This window comes from Amphiura filiformis, chromosome 9, assembly GCF_039555335.1.
Source record: "Amphiura filiformis chromosome 9, Afil_fr2py, whole genome shotgun sequence".
Lineage (NCBI taxonomy): Eukaryota > Metazoa > Echinodermata > Ophiuroidea > Amphilepidida > Amphiuridae > Amphiura > Amphiura filiformis.
This window is the reverse complement of record NC_092636.1, coordinates 33759220-33773860: the sequence shown is the minus strand read 5'-3', so window position 1 is coordinate 33773860 and position 14641 is coordinate 33759220.

The following is a 14641-nucleotide window of genomic DNA, read 5'->3' as shown; positions in this document are numbered from 1 at the left end:
CTCTCTTTGTAACTTAAATACGAAATCTCTTTCTGCGAATTATATAAATCATGTTGGAGTTCGTTGCCAGAAAAATATTAAACATAAAGAATGTTTTTTATATTTTCTACTTACAATACCAAATCTCTTTCTACAATGATATAAGTACTGTCAAAGTTCGTTGCTTGAAAATATTAAATGCGTCAACAATATGTGCTGAACAAACAGTGTTAATGCGTAATCTGAGGAAATGTAAAGCTACTTCCAACAAGGCTTGTCAACTCCGGGCGTCGACTTAAACTTATGGTTCATTCCAAGCTTCCAAAAGAAACCAACGTCCTAAATGTTAGCATGGTTAGAGTTCCTTTCAGCAGACGCAACCTCTGGGTCACGGAGAACAGTTCCACTCTCCTTTGTGTCAGGGGGTATAGGCATATAGTTACTTTATTTCTTGGCTTTGGACCGACAGCAACATACAAGCATCACATCGCAGAAATTTTACAGGAATTATCTTACATTTTCAATGATGAAATTATAGATTGGATTTACATCAAGCAAATACATGTATAGCTACCAGGTGGCTATACTTGTCTAACAGGATGGACCGTCAATGGGTATGTTCATGTTGGTGGTGTAAAGCATCATTTTTGTCATGCTAATATACAAATATTTTAATTCCAAATCATTTTTGATGACATGTTTAATTCATTAAGGCCTTCACTCTAGCTCAGGCTTCGTAATGTTTCATTTACGACAGACCCGCCTCTTTCATTTCATGAAGAGATGAAGTTGAACATGTGGGTGTCGATAGAGATTGTTATTTCATTTCAGCTTCAAAAAAGTACTATAGTATTCTCTTTTTGCAAAACTTGAGACTGAAGTGGATGAAGCACCCAAGGATGAGGAAATAGACTTATTGATAAAGTATATTTCAATCTTGTCATTTTTATGGGTCACAAACATGTTTTCAAATAATTTCTAGCATAACTGCAAAATGACACAAGAAATGTTTTGAAATTATCTCCATATAAGCATGATAAGTGTCAACTGCAGAACTTCAAAATCTTCTTTAAAAATTCTAGAGATAGCTCTTGATATTTTGAGAAAACATCTCAAAGTTTGAACTTTTTATGTTGAAGCCTATTTGACCAGTACATAAAGTATAACATTACAACTTAGGTACTGCTTCTTCATTTAAAACAGCCCCTAACATTTATGTTAAATAGAGCATTGAATACGTTGAATCATATGCATATGGGACTTTTGGAATAGGCCTAGTTCAAATTGGTCAAGAACTTGTTCAGTTAATTTTTTATGAAGTTTGTATTCGTCCAATCAGCATTTCCTTGGTCCAATTGATGCTATTTCATCAAGGAATAAAAAAACGTTATGGATCATTGTGGATTCTGTTCGATCAAGACATGTATTTTGTTATGGATGCTGGGTTATCTCGATCTCGTCTGACTTTATGACTGACCATGCTGACGAAATAGTCTGACATTGGTCAGTTTTAATTATTACACAATTGCAACATTGTCTCGACTAATTAAATAGTAATTTGTCTGTGTGAGTGTGTCAAAAACAAATAACATTAAGCCATCTCCTGGCAACTATCTGTCAAAAACGAGGTCGTATCGCCCATTAATTTGATATGTACATATGATGCATGGACAAATATTACCTCATATAAACCCATGCATGTCCATGATGTCAATTTGTCAAAGAAAAATGATCTAAAAATGACAAATATTACTAAAACTAGTTGCACACAGAATTGGTACTATAACATTAAGTTTGGTATATAGCCACAGTGGCTGTGGTATATAGCTGTAGGAATAGAGTTACAGAAAGATATAAGTTACAAAGTTGGTGCAACGTATATAGCGCAAACTTGCACAAACTTTGTACGAAAATCGGGTGTATTTTAATAATTGCTCAAATAAAAAATGAAAATGGTAAAGTTTTGTTAAGCCTCTCGAATTTGCGGTAGTGTTGTGCCAACTTATTCCCCTGTGACACGAGCCTTGAGATCGGTATTCGGCGAACGGCAGATTACATTATCTGAAAAATCCCCCACCCCAAAAAACCACCCAAAACGTTTGATCCTTTTGATCCTTTTTTTTTTTTCATGATCCCAAATGCATAGGTAATGTACTTACTAGGCCTATAGTATATCTGATCGTCGATATTCTCATACTCGCACAACGTTCGAATTTTGGACTTCGTGCGCGGAGATGAGAGCATGCGCAAAGCCACGTTCATATAAGTTTGTTTAAGTTTTAATCTACATATGTGCAAATCCTAAAGTAGGCAAAAAATAATGATAAAAAAAGCAAAACTTTTCAAAATTTGTTTCAAAATTCTTTTTGATGTGCAATTCCAAAGCCTGGGTCACGTTCCGGTCGGGTCAAGTTAGCATACACCCCTGCAATATCCGTAACATCCCCTCAAAGTGTGAAATTGGAGTACTCCGAAAGGTTTGGTTCTAGTAAAGCAATGTCAATATTAAAACATGGGATTGGGTTTATTTATACCGTTTGTAAAGCTAAGTGTTTACTTGCACTTTGCCATATAATAAAAATAACCACTGTGCGGTTGGGCGGACTGTGGGCGAAATGGGGGTCAGACTGTGATGGAGTCTATGTACGTAGGAATCACATGACATCTCAATTCCGTACTATTTTATTTCTTTACACCAACAAAATAATGCAACCGAGTTAAAATTCAAGAAATGGGAGGTAACAAAGACAGTTTGTATTGTAGCTTTCACCCATAGGGAGTACCTGCTTAAGTTCAACCATTACTCCACATAATAATTGTTTACAAACTTGTAGCCTTTGATGCATGATGCAATGAAAAAAAAAGTATAGCAATTCCAGTCACCAATGTGATTATTGCCTCATTAAAATCTCGAAATTCCGAAATGTGGACAGAACCTGTCCGGTTCATTCCATGCGCAAATTCCGGTCTTTGTGTCAAAATTTGGAAGCCGTAGTCCGAAATTTTAACTTACTTTGCTTTTGACGGCTGTTTTGAATGACAATGGAAACTGAGAACAATATAGTTTTTACAATGCATGAAAAATGTTGTAAATGGTACAAAAAATCTGTCGAATCAGAATTCTGGAGTTTTGACTTTTAATTTCATGAAATCATGAAATAATGCAGATCATATTTACCCGGGCATATTTACCACTCAAGCAAATTTCACAAAGCGCACCCATTGTGTCGTCATTACGTGCAGTCTTCTGCCCTCTACAATCATGACAATATTCCGAGTCTGTTTCTGCAGTGCCAAGCTTGCGTGAATTTGAATTCTTAAGGGCACGCTCCATTAGATTTAAGGTTTCGATAAATTAAGGCATATAATTTGCAATTTCCATTAAAATGGAACTGGAGTGTTCTATATTCACTTGGTGAAATCTACACTTTGAAGGAATGAAAAAAGAAATATGCGTGCGTAAGAAAGACAACTTTAAGTTATAGCATATTGCCACGACGGTGTTCGTTAACGTCGCCGTGAAGAACGTTTCTGAATTTGATCAAAGATATTTGATTATAAATCATGATGTAAATGTTCAACGAAACTTAAAAGTTATCAGTTCCTGAACTTCCTGTGCGATCTTGGTATTTTCATTTTCTAAAGCACAACATAAGACTAGTATGACATAGCTAATGTATTTGAACGCCAAAACCTCTGATAAACTACAACGAAAGATACTTTGTCAAATTTTCGCAATTGATTTCACAACATTATCTTTTTACAACAGAACGCTAACGTAGAGGATGTAAAGAAGAAGGAAGACAAAATAGCATTCAAGAAATTTCTCAAACATTGCCTAGGCACTTAAGGTCAAAGCGTAACCCTCGCATAAAACCGCACAATTTACTTTAATTCTGACGCATGTGTAGCCAATGAAACTTTGCTTTTGTGTATTATATTATACACAATATTGAATAAAAACATACTCCGATATTGGAAGAGAAGTTTGTGCACCTGCGTCATGCCTCCAGCTTCTTCCGGTCTATAAGAAGCCTCAGTATCACCTTTGCTATCACCTGTATAAGAATTCATATTTTAAGCCTAATCCTGACAATTTTTAATAATCATAATATGAAAATACTTTTCGAAACGTTGACAACAAGAAATGCTGGAGTTTATTCAACCTTTTTCGAGAGCAGGCCTATTAAATTATATGCTTTTACTTAATCTAAGTTATATAAACGCGAGGTAAGAAATAATAATTATTATATCTGTATTAGGGGCCTAATTGCGACAAGGTTGTACTATCTAAGTTCTGTCAAAGAGATTGAAATTATAATTTTTTCTTCAAAGAACAATTCTTATCATCCTACGTACATATGTCAAACTTATAGTAGCCAGCCTAAATAGAATGTTGGCAGCGAAGTGTGAATGTATAGTATCAAAAACCTTGCTCGCGGGAATATTTTGAAACTTAAGTACCCTCTTTAGAGAATAAACAAACAGAGCTCATCTTAGCCTAAGTCTAAGCTAATATACAATAATACTAATGTATGCTGTTCGATTGTGTTTCTTTCAATATAGGTAACTCGAACTCAATGATAGAGGCAACTTAATCCACCTGTTACCAAGACCACATTGATGTCAACATAATATTACTGATTACATAAGGCTGGCATATAATCAACTCAAGCATGTGTGAGAGTCTACCTGGATCCCTCTCCTTACCCGTAAAGTTACACCTTTACAGGGTAACAACCCTCCTCGCTTCCAAGAGGGCAGTAATCCACGAATTACCATCACACGAGCGACGCCGACACAGCGAGAACGATGGCGGAAGTTACTACAAAAAGCTCGTCGTGCTGACCAATCAGGAGTGAGTTTAGTGAAGCATTCGACGGACCCAACTTCACAGCCGGTGGATTCACACCAACAGCAGGAACCAGAGACGTTTATATCACTTATTCAGACTGGACCTTACGTGCAGAGTTACACCTGGTTAAAGAGACAATTAGCGCATTGTGATTCACGATGGATGCTACGCTTTCTGGAATTAGATGGACTCGGGATTTTATACTCGGCGTTACAGAAACTTACTGAAAAGAGCCATTTGAGTATCGCACATGCGTACGCACAAGTGGAGTGCGTCGCGTGTTTCAGAGCAATGATGAATTCACAAGCAGGATTGGATTATATAATAGATGATACGGAATTTATACGCAAGTTGGCAACAGGTGAGTCACTATAATTAATATAGAACTTGAAAAAAAACCCCATTTTTAATGCAGTGTCTGCTTAGTTGATTTATTATAGGCCGGAATACCCGCCGGAATACAGCAGATACTATCTGACATGCTATTTACTTGTACTGGATATATTGCATATAACTTTAACCTGTGTCAATCATTTAATGTCAGACACTGTTCTCCCATGATGCCAATGGTATAGGGTGTGTAGACCTACAGACAGCCAATAGCGTTACCTTAATTGGAACTGGCTGTGAGATCTTTGTAATTCACCGCACCTGCAATAATGGCGTGAGCAAATAATACATTTTGATATTTGCCTCCACCGGGAATTGAACCAGGGACCTCTTGCACCACCAGAGTCAACAACGTTGCTCTCATTACTGCTCTCATAACGTTGCTCTATGGCATGGTACCTCTCAAGTGCAGTATCTGTCCGGAGTATCTGCTAATGTATTCACATTATAATTATTATATAATACACATTTGTCAACTTTCAAACGTTTTGTAGTATACTTCTGTTGCCCAAAGAGAAAGAAACAATTCGATTGAGTCAACTTTGTACACAGTGAATTAAGTAACTTTGTTACTACGTCCCTGAAACTTTTGCGAGATACAATTATGTGTTTACTTTGACGCATATATAATTCGCTTAAATACACACCTACATAGCCACATAATATACACATTATATACAACACACGAGAATAGAAAACTCATGAGAAACATATATGTAGACAACATATGGTTTTTGTGTGTGGTCCATTAATGAACCTTAATTATTCGGTTAAGATAATGGTTGATTAGACTATCAATTATACATTGTATGGATGAAGTGAGCAATCTTGATCCCCTGTAAGATTCGAGTAAACTTTTGGAGCACATTTATCGTCAAAATCTTTAGAAACTTCAGTGGAGAATATATTCAGAAAGACGTTTTGGTATTACCAATAATAATTATTATGCAAACCCATTCCAGTGATACAAGCTGAAGAAACGCTTCTAACTAATACAGTTGTGTAACATTAACATAACGCCCCAAATTACATCTAATCATATTAATTCTGCAGCTTTGCTTCTTTTGGGGCCATGCCAATTAAAGATTCATCAAAAATTAATACAGGAATGTTTCAATCCACTTCTTTTCTAATGCGTAATAGCATAAGATAATCATTAATTCACCTTCCTATAAATATTGACCCTACACGACATAAGCAAACTTTTTATATAAATGCATGATGATTGTTTTGTATTGATTTGTGGGTATATCATTAATGCTTTATTTGACCTCCGAGTTCTTTGTACCGCAATATATTTGTCGATATAAAAATAACTTTAAAATGTTTAAACATAATAATTACAACTACTCGTCAATGTGGCTCCATACACACTTATATCAATATAATCGACACGGTGACGTATTGTAACTGTTTTTGCTACACTTTTTTCATTAAAGGGAGTTTTCTGATCAGCAAGACAATTTGAGACTATACCATATGTGGAGTTACACATGATAACCGGCTACTGGACTACTTCGAAGGGTATCCTCATCACCAATACAATAGATATCACACGTTAGTTTGTGAGGGATTTAACCTTCTTAGATAGTCCAGTTACCGATCATCATGTTGAACTTTGCGTGATCAGTAGACCCAATTGTTATTGTTGATTATTAAAACCTCTAATGAATCAAGAAATCATACCATACTCAGTTGACTCCTATCGTGTCTATGATAAATGAAGCTAAAAACAAGTACGTTGTTAACCAAACCCCAAGTTATACATCTTCAATGGAGAGGCGGGAAAGCAATGACTGTGACAAATTTTAAAAACTGATTATGTTTCTTTTTGTGGTTATCTTAACTATTAATTAGTGGTAAATCATCGGATTTTTGCATGGTTGATTTGACGGTGTTAGATCCATTACATAGACATTGATTCTTCTAGTTCGGTCAAGAAGTCTCCTCCACAATGTCCGCGCCATAGCAACTTATTTGACCCTTTTAACGCAATTCAACCTGCACGTCATTAGCCGCTATGTGCACTATAAACTTTTGTTAAAACTGTTCCTTTTTGTTAAAAAGTTTTATTTCCTATGTACTTGTATAACAATACTCTCTAACCATAAGTCAATGACAAAACTAGTATCACTTACAAAGTTAAAAGTTACGGAATTCAAATAGCATAGCAATCTGATAATTTGCTAAATTTGGTACTCCTCAAATTACTATTAACCTTAGAAGGAATTATTTCTAATTAATTTTGTATCAACTGTAGTTGATGTTACTGTATGTTAAAACTTAAAGTATGGTTCAAGTTCAAGTTCAATTTTATAAATGTATAACTATGTGATATTATCAAGTTGCAAATATGAAAACAATATGAAGTTTTGTTTTAATGCTACCTCAAATAGTAACAACATTTTATTTGGACCGGTGGACCGGTCCTTCGGTATCTGCAATTGTTTGTGCGAATTAACATTACTCTTATTGTCAGGATTGTTACGTCTTACAAAACATGGAAAGAACCGTATTCAAGGAATTGCTAATTTTGTGATACTTTGAATACGTTTCTTTTGTAAAATCATGTAAGAAATGTCGCAACAATTGAATGTTCCTCATACCCTTATGGCGATGCTTAGTGTACATGATATCGTATTACAGTTTAAAATGAAACCAACCAAACCAAACCCATGCAGTTACAGTCAAGTATAATACACTACATAATGTAGAACCATGAAGACATAGTATCGGGTATATAAACAAGACATACACAAAAATGTATCAAGCTCTTGTGCAACGCCATTTCATGGAGCAAAATAAGAACACAACTTTTGAAATTTTTTTATACCATTACATTGTAACCAGGTGTCGTGAGCTGAGGGATGCAGGGACGCTTCCGTCAAATCCTTAAGGTATTCGGCGAGATTTTTGAAGCTTTGTAATCAGACAAAGCAAAATGTTGATTTGAAAAGAGAATTCTATTTGGAAATTCATCCATGGAGCTCTGTTAAGGAATTATGTAAATCCACTTCTATTCTCCAATTCGGTTAGCGAACCAATATCTCAGCTCTCCAAATACTAACAATGCAAACTGGTTACAATAGATTACAAAGGAAACAAATTTACGAACTACAAAAGGGAAGGGGCTTGGGTAGTACAATCAGAATGTCTCACTAGAGGGAGGGGGAAATCTATTAATAGAGCTGTATAAAGGGGAAAGTCAAAACCTCGGCAAACACTGGGGTTTTTAACAATAGCCTCGAACTCAAGTCAAAGTTTATTGACCTATAAATCGGAACACAACATAGCATAATGTTGCTTTATGTGACGCAGTGATAACATTTCAAAATATCAATGCAAGTAACATTAACAGTAACCATGATAAAATTAAAATGTTATGATCTGGGAAATCTAATAAACCTACTTATAATTAACAAATCAAAATAAAATAGAGAAAGCTGGTGTTGTTCTTTAAATTAAATTAGTTAATTCAATTAGTAACGATAATAATATAAACATCTACCAATACGTAATTACCCCTTTAATGAATAAACATTATTCCAAAAACGGTTAATCGTATGCCATATTTGGGACATACATTCGAAGCAAAATTTATTTCTGCGCATTACGATACTTCGTTTCTTGCAATGGTCCCAATATTGATGCCGCAGCATACATTTAAATGAGCGTAACCCAAGATTTGAAAGCTGCAGTAAAATCCTATATTGCCCTGTATCAATATTCAGTATTCATTGAAGGAAATCTGTTCAGCTCTTACTGGATTATCCTTTTTCTTTCATGCATTTGGAAGGATCAAAACATGTGATAACCAATAACAATTGTCATTATTCACATCAGTGATCATTATTCATATTGAAATTCAAATTGAAACATGAAGATTTCAATATTCTTCTGACCAACAAGGTCCTATGGTTTATGGCCGACAATTGCAAGTTGTCCTTTCAGTAGTATAAAGCTATAGTCAAAATTGTCTGATTGGGAAGTGTTACCAACATATGTAACCCTTGGTCTTCCACTTCTTGTGACCTTCTTGGTCCCTGATAACATTGGACTTGTATAAGTAAATAATGACCACTGATATGAATAATGACAATTGTTATTGTTAATCACATGTTTTGACTTCTTCCAAATTCACGAAACAAGAAGAACAGCCGAAAAGATTTTCTTCCATGGGTTGATTGTTAAGTTCATGTTGCATGTCGTACATTTTGTTACATTTGATGTTTATCATGAAACCATTGTAAGCCACGCGTATTGACTTGTTCATGTAACAAAGTACCCAATGTTCAAATATAACTACATTTGACTGTGTCTAGTTACATGATTTAAGGCAAAATTGCCAGCACCTTTTAACAAATACATGCCATGGATACTGACACTAAGGCAATAGGATTTTTTTAAATTTAATTGTACGTTACGACATCAATATTGGGACCATTACATCAAATGATGTGTCATAATGCGCAAAAATAAACTCTGCTTCGACTGCATATCCCAAATTTGGCATACGATTAACTGTTTTGGAACTACGGTCATTCATTAAGGGGGATGTAGTATGTGAACCAATTTGGATCTTGATTTGAACCCATGACCTCTATGTGCTTATATAGTACACGAGTGTATACAGTTTAATCGGTTAACAGGTTGTCGTGGTTGCTGGCTCCAGTGGTTCAGATAATCCTTTGAATTCTGTGGATAAAATCGAACAAAAAGTTGGATTTGACTGAATAGTTTACGTATATGGAACTATGTGGCCCAACTTAAAAGACACTATAGTTAATACCCGGGTTTATAATACTTTTCCGTTGGTAAAACTTTGGTGACATGTGATTTTATCATTTTTCACGTCATACCTACAAACATGAGCTTTCATTTAATTTGTGTAGAACTTGCTTGAGAAGTTTATGCACACTTTCAGAAATGGTCTGCTTTGATGTGAAATATTGGACCTTATTTTAGGCTAATTCAACTGGCATTTAAGTTTGGTTAATTTAACGTGACGTTATTTTACAATATAGTTTTTGAAATTTGCCATTTTATAACTTGCCAATAAATTATTGATACGCTCAACATTAAGTTGGCATGTATTTGTAAAAAGGTGCTGGCAATTTTGCCTTAAATCATGTAAATAGACACAGTCAAATGTAGTTATATTTGAACATTGGGTACTTTGTTACATGAACAAGTCAATACGCGTGGCTTACAATGGTTTCATGATAAACATCAAATGTAACAAAATGTACGACATGCAACATGAACTTAACAGTCAACTTATACATAATCACACATGTCAATTCTGCTCATTCTATCGTCTATATCAAATAGTAAAATAGGTCATGAGTTTGCAAACTGATATCTACAATTGTGTGCGGTATCGGTAGCTAATACAATTTCACAATTTACAACATATTCGAATATAAAGTCGAGTATAAATTTACAATAAATAATAATAGTATATTCTACGATTAGATAAGTGTAAAGATCATAATTTTACAGAATACAACTTCCTGTTTTACAAAACTAATCGGCCATTAATTGTTTCAAAACAATTTTTTATACAAAAAAAAACCCGTGTATTAATCACGTTGATTAGTATAGTATGGAGAGTTTGAACAACATTGAGCAAGTTGTTTGGTCAAAGTGCAGCAACACAATGTACATCTGCTATGCTTAATTGTGCATTTTGTTTTGTGTAGAAAATACGAAGTTCGAGACTTGAATCAAGGTAAAATCTAACTAAAGCAAATATAGAAATATAGAAAACCATTTTTTATTCATACAAACAATTATTTCTCTGACATTGAAGCTTTAGCACCAAGGGCTTATTATTACTTTAAATCGTCGCCAATTTTGTAAATATTAATAAATTAATAATAACTATTTAACTTTTATTCACATGGTAATTATTTTCTCATTAAAATTTACAATGGTGGGTAATAGCATAATTTAAAAATTTGGGTGCATCGATTATTTACAACATTCATTAACGTTGATAAAGATCAATGTCTTATTATTTTTTTGGTAGAAACTATTTTGGGGCCTTTATACTTTTCTGACTCTGAGTATAAATGTGTCATTTACCCTCATCGCTGCGGAAGTTTAATATGTGGAAACATAATATGTTACATTTTACAAACTTTGTTACTTTAGTTGACTCTGCAAGTCAGAATTGTCAAAAAGTGGCTACTAAAAGCACCAAAAATATGTAATTGCCAAGATTGACGCATGGCTGGTGCACGTCGAAAAAACATGGAATGTTGGTTAGCATGGTTAGTGTCCTCTGGAGTTGAGTCCCGGAGTTGAGTATAGGCTACACATCCTATAACTATTTGCAATGTTTTCATTATGGGTTGTCTAGTACTACATAATAAAGAATATCTTACACATTTCTCACTTAGGGGGCCTAAATATGTGCTGTAAAAATCCTTTGTTATTTTTTTTATCTGGAGCAAAAGGGTCTGGTGCAAAGATAATACTGCTAAATGGAAGGCAGACAAAAATATCATACCATAACTCATAATTGCTCAAAGTTGTTTGAATAGGGTTACAACGAATCACCTTATATCCTATTTTTTAATGATGGTGTCCACAGAATATTTCGATTGTTTTCCCGCCATTCGCATCAGGTCACAGTGTTATATGCTACCTGTATTATGTACGGCCCAAGGTGTCAACCTCACCACCTTTTGTATACCTCCATGTTTGCTTTAGGGTGTGTCAAACTTTTCACTTCACCTGCTTAAGTTTGTTTAATTTCACCCCAATTAACTTTTAAATCATAAAACATTTTAAAAATAATAATTACCCTGTATAATTATAAAATGAATAACATTTGACACCCATGTAGAGTGTTTCCTAAAGTAGGTTAAATTTAATCATACCCTTTGTTATTGTTTTAGATTTTGATCGGTTTTTTTAGCCAGGGTGGTGAACACAGTCACGTTGTATGTTTGTAGCTGTTTGGTACCACGCGTTGAAAACAGTCCAGGTTGATACATTTTTATACAAAAGGCATGAAAAGAATTATGCAGACAAATGATTTGACAAAAATGAACATGACTTGGAGCCTTGAAATAAAATGAATATCTTTGTTCACATGTCAAATTTCTAACTCAATATATTTACATTTTGAAATCGTTTGCTGGTGGCCTTCTTGTACTTTCTAGATTATACAGGTATCAGTGGTTTGATATAGTCAAATCCTAGAACTTTCATATGCATTACATTTTTGCCGTACAGAAGAACAATCAATGCAAGCAAAGAAGATAAGAATTTATTAGAGAAATTGTACCGGTAAATGACGAAAAATAAGACACACACCCAAATTTATGATAATAAGTACATCCATATGGCATCCGGACTTCACTTCAGCATTAATTGTACAGGGTGTCTCAATAAAATATATCAAATGCCTTTATTTTGTTATAATTCCAAAGGTGATTTCAGTACTATGTAAGTTTAAAGTTATAACAAAATATATAAAAGCATCCGGGTAATTTTTATTGGGACATACTGTCATTGTGGTCATGCATAATAGGTTAAGTTGGTTAAGACTGTTATAGGACCTATAAGACTAAGACCTACAAAAGAGCAACAAATGCTTTTGGTTAAGGATACTATACATGGAGTTATGTTAATTGTTGGATTAGATCCGCTGGACAAGATATACATAATGAAATAAGTGTTTAACGCTTATCTTTCATGTAAAATACTTAAGATATGATTACAATCTTTTTTTTTGAGAAACACAATGCTTTACATGCCAATAAAGTGCTTCAGTATAATGATTTACAATTGCATTAGAATTATATTTATTGTATAAACCAGCTATAGCATTATCATGTCATTATTGTCGGTACGCTTTTTAAGGATTACATTGAACTGCATACGTCAAAGAAAATACATTCCGATCCTAAGGACTTAAAAATCATTGGAAAGGTATCAAAACTGTTCTTTTGCTAAAGTATCTTTGAAAGCTTTTCTCTTTTTCTAAAAACAGTTATTTTATATCTCATACAATTTAAGTTTGCAGCGGGTGAATAGGTTAAAGATTTTCTTTGAACCCAACAAGGTAATTACTACACGTTATATTTTCATATAAAGATTTTAAGAAATAAGAAGCCACAAGACTTCAGGTGTTCAATACCATGCATGTTTATAAAAGTCAAAACTAACTTGGCAGGAACAAAAGAACTGAAACCCGCTTACGTCAACCGGCAGAAATTCTAACCCTAAGGTGTTTATAAAACTTCTAAAAAAGTTAAACACCAGTGAATTGAAAACACAGAGCTAACGAACTGATGGAGAAATAATGAAATCAAGGGTTAAAGCGTATAGATCTTCGAATACAATAAAAAGGGGTGAAAAGGCAAAGGTACTTTTTACCAAAGGTGGTTTGCAAAATATATTCATTTTATGATAACATGTAGGCTACGCCGGAACAATACTTTTTGTACTTTTTTTGGAGTAAGCTTATTTTGCGGTCTTATTGTGCGCTGTGTGTACTAAAATATATATTATTATCCACGGAACAAAATTTGAGTTCAAAGTGGAGAAAAAGTACATGTTTGTGCAAAAAAAGTACATGATTGTGGAAAATTTTGCTATGACAATTTATTTCTTAGCAAGAATTATAACACTAGTTTCAACTAAACTAATTAGATTAGTTAATCACTTAATGTATTAATGCAAATTTTATCGCTTTATTGCATAAGAATTATTGTTATGAACTATAACCATTTGGTTTCTTTTACAAATGTTTTCCCTCCCTCTCTATATATAATTATAAATATATATTCTCTCTCGCAATATATCATAATGTATAATATACTATTTACTCAGTCATGGTTGAATCATAATTATCTTGAATATTTTGCCACCACAGTCAGAGGCCGGAATACTTCAAACTGTATACTGACCTAACCCAGTTTTTACTTTCCATTTTTCGAATTTCAATCGTTCGTTATTGTTCCTCAGTGTGTTTTATCGCAGCTTTTTGGTTTCGGTATTTTAACACTTGTTGTGGAAATAATTTAATATTCATTTGAGCATACTGGCAGTTTGCTGTTGTAAACAGAACTTTTGAAAACAGTTTGTAAAATATACAAATTGTTGCTTTAAATTGTATATTTTAGGTTTTCAGCACTTGCTCACGCTGTTAATGCTTTTCATGTTTATGATGATGATAAACTACAACACACAGTGACTTACTGACATCATTAAACATTAATACATTACACTCACAAGAGCATCACTAAAATGCTCTTTTGCAAGGGATACCACCTACCAAGGTTGGATGTATAAAATTGCACTATTTATCATTTGAATGTTAATGGATTATTTTGGTCGAACTATAATATATAATGATAGGCACTGCTCACCTTAAAGAAAAGTGCACACCGTGAACAGGAG